The sequence below is a fragment of the Sinocyclocheilus grahami genome, unplaced genomic scaffold (assembly GCF_001515645.1).
Source record: "Sinocyclocheilus grahami isolate Dianchi unplaced genomic scaffold, SAMN03320097.WGS_v1.1 scaffold46.1, whole genome shotgun sequence".
Classification (NCBI taxonomy): domain Eukaryota; kingdom Metazoa; phylum Chordata; class Actinopteri; order Cypriniformes; family Cyprinidae; genus Sinocyclocheilus; species Sinocyclocheilus grahami.
In genome coordinates this window covers 2,335,419-2,339,555 of record NW_015505225.1, presented here as the reverse complement: position 1 = coordinate 2,339,555, position 4,137 = coordinate 2,335,419, and the positions used below count along the sequence as shown (strand labels likewise).

Here is a 4,137-nt window from a genome sequence, read left to right as displayed (position 1 = left end):
CAGTCGGGTACAGAGAACTGACACTGACACCCAGAAAAACATAACTAGATTGTAACTATTTGTGTTCATTGAGTGCGTAATCCCTGACAACAGATTTAAGCAACTCTTGCTTCTGCTCAAAGGGCACAGATTCACAGGTGACTGATGTGCTTCCCTGATTTGAACCCAATCCACGAAGGCCAAAAGATCATAGCTGAAAATCGTTCATAATATCACATCTGAAAACCAATCTCTCTCCAAACTGCTCATTCCCTAACCAGTAACCAGGCCATTCTACCAATGATTCAAACTGATATCAGCTGAGATGGTCAACTACTCTAGGAGCACCTGGCCTGAACTGCACGTAGACAGAACTGTCAGATACAGTGCCCGATGCAAGGTAGTGGAAAGGCTCGTTCCAGCCTGCAAAATGATTAGAGAGGCTGGAGCTGGAACGGGGCGGACAGCAGAGTGGACTTCTGGGGGAAGAGCTGACATGAGCGCACAACAGAAGATGAACTGGTGTAATGAACCCAGCGGCTCCCTGCAGCCCAATCCTAACCCCCTTCCAATTGCTCATCACATACTGATCATTCCAATCCATGGCCTAATAGTCCTGCAAGGTTCTGGTCTGCTTATGTTCAGTCAATCCACTCAGCCAGTTATGAAGGTTCACCGGTTCGCATGGATCATAATAGAAAACTGGACCAGCTTCACAATTAGATTGACTCAGTTTTAGATTAAAAAAACTCTAATGTTTCAGTATGGTGAAAATAATGTCCAGCTCCAGAAGCGAACAAATGGACAAATATGAAAAACAGGCCAAATTTAATGCAATAAAAATAGGTGATAAAATTTAAATTATATATAATTGTATACATAATTGTAAAAGCTGATATGTCTGTATAAATGAAGTGATAAGCTTTGATTAAATGTGATTTTAAATGTAATAATAATGTTTATATAATGTCTAAAAGTAAATCCAAAAGTAAAACCCGTGAAAAGAAGTATATTGGTGAGTAGAATGAGCCAATAAGTGGTTCTTTGCTGCCATCTAGTGGTTATAATAGGAATTTCAGGGAATTTACTAAAGAAATATAGTGTTTTTCACATTTATAACTATTATAGTGGCATCAGAACAGAAACACGTTATATTTTGTTTGGTCATTCTCTCCTGGTAGACCTAATATTTCTTTGTCTGACAGATATTGTGGTGGTCTTATCATATAGCTTTGTTGTAATACCTCTACGTTTCTGTATCCCCATCTGCATGTTGATAGGGGCAGTCACAGCATGTGCACCACTGACGATTGTAGCCATGTGTGTGGAGCGTTATGTGGTCATTTGCATGCCGCTAAGACATCAGGTGATCTCCACCTCTAGAAGAGCCCTAATAGTGATTTTAATGATTTGGATCCTGAGCTCCATAAACCCCTTTGTTGATATGTTTATCCTCATTAGCACTGCCTCTTGTGAATACTTGTCTCAACTGACACACTGCCACTATGAGATTATGATCCTGAAAAGATTTGTCACTTTGCTAGGGGTCTGTTGTATATTGTGGGGCTTGTGTTTATTTTGATATTTGAGGTCTTTTGTTATGTAATGATATACCTTGCTGCACGTGGAGCGTCTGGTGACAATAAGAAGTCAGCATCAAAAGGGCAGCGCAGTATATCTCATATCCTTCAGCTGTTTTTGTGTACGGCTGAGGTCATGTGTCTTTACATTGAGGCTGTAGTTATGCAGTATGATATTCAAACATACCTGACTGTCTGATTTACAAATTATCTTGTATTTAATATCACTTCTAGAGCATTAAGTCCTCTCATCTATGGATTTAGAGATGAGAAATTCTACGCAGCTATGATTTATTATATCAGATGCAAAAACAACACCATCTCATCTGACACAATTAAACAATCATGACTATCTTTTAGTAAAGTTTTTAACAATAATTCAGTCAAACTACATGGTTGTTAATGTTTTAAGATTGCCCATGTGATTTTAACAGACCTAAATTTATATATAAATGTCAAGTTATTTGTATAATACAACATAAAGGAAATGCATTAAGAGTGGTTAACAAGTACTCCATAATATTCCATGCAAAAAAAAAAAAAAGTTTGTATTTGTCTGGCCAATAAGGTCAAAGCAAGGTGCCTCCCACATTCAGTATTGTTTACAGTAATACCGACCTCTGCTGACCAGATTAAGCATGATTACACTTATGTTGACATTACTTGCTTTGTATTCACAATTTCTTTGATCATAAGAATAATCTCTATTGTAAAATGGAAAAGCGGATGCTTTCTCCTGAGCTCAGAGAAATCAAGAGATGGCACCTCCTGAACCCATTCACTCTCCAGCCATTATTGTGAGTCCAATTCAGTGGGCCCTCGAGGACCAGATAATTGAAGCCACCCACTCTGAGCCAACAAATTTACATTTTGGATGTTTAATTCCTCAATCATTTTGTTTTTCAAATGTTTTTCATGTGTAATTTCTATAAAGTTAGGGCATTTACCATACAGACATGGGTCACACTTAATGCAGCAAACTCTCCATTTGAGACCTAGGAAAATAATAATATCAGTGGTTACTAGAAGTATCACACCCTTTTGAAATATTAAAAATAATTATGATCAAAAATCAACTGAAATTGAATTTGATTGAAAATCAAATTTTCCAACCTGATTTCATAATCTCATTTTCAACAGAAATTAACACTTTCCATATGTTTCACACATGGTAAACAAGCTTGCGCAGTAGCTCAGTTGCACAGAATTGGACTTAGTATGTGGAACCCTTGAGTACGAATCCTGTGAAAAACATTACTCATGATGAAAGTGTCAAGTGAAAGTGAGATTCCAACAGAGGATTAGAAAAACACAACATTGTTTTTCAGCAAGAGATGCAGATGGTTCGGGCAGGTGAGTATTTGAGCTTAATATCAGTCTTTAAGGAAGATGAGGAGAGTAACACCGTATTTGGTCCTCACAGGAGATCATGGAAGGGAGACAGAGGACTGCACACACCTCAGCTGAAGAGTACACAGAATTTCCATGGAGCTGATGACTGGAACGGACTAGGGAATGGAACACAGGAGAACACACTGGAGGAAACACAGGAGGTAAGTATAACAGGCAGGTAAGTCTTTCAGTGTATCTCACGGATAGCATAGAGAGAGAGTCCACTTCGTTGAAACGAGACCGGACACTGGAGTGAAGTGAGGTGTGTGCTTTTGAAGGGGAGTGGATGATGATTGCAGATTTGTGACATGTGCGTGTAATCAGTACTCAGGTGATGGTGTTTGCTGTGATTGGGAGGTGGCTGAGCCTGGCCGATCTGTGACAGTACCCCCTCCTCCACGGCCCGCTCCTGAGGGCCGAAAATCCCGACGTCGTGGTGGTCTACCTCTTCCTCAGGGCCCAGGCCAATCTGGATGAGTGGAGTGAAAGGCTTCCAGCAGCGTGGGAGTGAGGATGTCAGCTCTGGGATCCCATGAACGTTCCTCTGGCCCATAGCCTTCCCAGTCCACAAGATATTCTAAGAGACCACCACGGCACCAGGAGTCCAAGATCTTGTCGATCTTGTAGATAGTACCGTCCTCCTGGATTAATGGTAGAGGGGGTTCTTCTGTCGGGCCAGGCTCTGTGGAGAGAGAAACAGGTGGATGGGGAGGTTTAAGCAGTGACACATGGAAGGAAGGGTGAATCTTATATTGTGAAGGAAGCTGGAGTTGATATGTGACCGGGTTTATCTGTTTGAGGATGGTGAAGGGGCCAACATATCTGGGACTAAGCTTCTTGCAGGGCAGACATCCGACGGTTCACCGGACCAGGGGAATAGGGGAGGCTGGTATCTGAGTACACACTGGAAGGGAGTGAGTCCAGTGGATGGCTGACGGAGAGAGTTCTGTGCGTACTCGGCCCAGCCTAGGAACTGGTTCCAAGAGGTCTGGTGGCCATGGCAGAAGGTTAGAAGGAAACGCCCGATTTCCTGAATTTTCCTCTCCGTCTGCCCATTAGATTGGGGATGGTACCCTGATGAAAGGCTTATGGTCACACCTAGGAGGGAAAATAATGCCTTCCATACTCTGGAGATGAACTATGGGCCACGGTCTGAAACAATGTCCTCGGGAATTCCATAATATCT

General features: G+C 41.6%; 1 pseudogene; it reads left to right on the top strand.

Annotated features, from left to right (window-relative positions):
• Positions 1 to 475: 475 nt before the first annotated feature.
• Positions 476 to 4,137, top strand: part of LOC107582656 (olfactory receptor-like protein OLF4) — a 4,783-nt pseudogene continuing 1,121 nt past the window's right edge.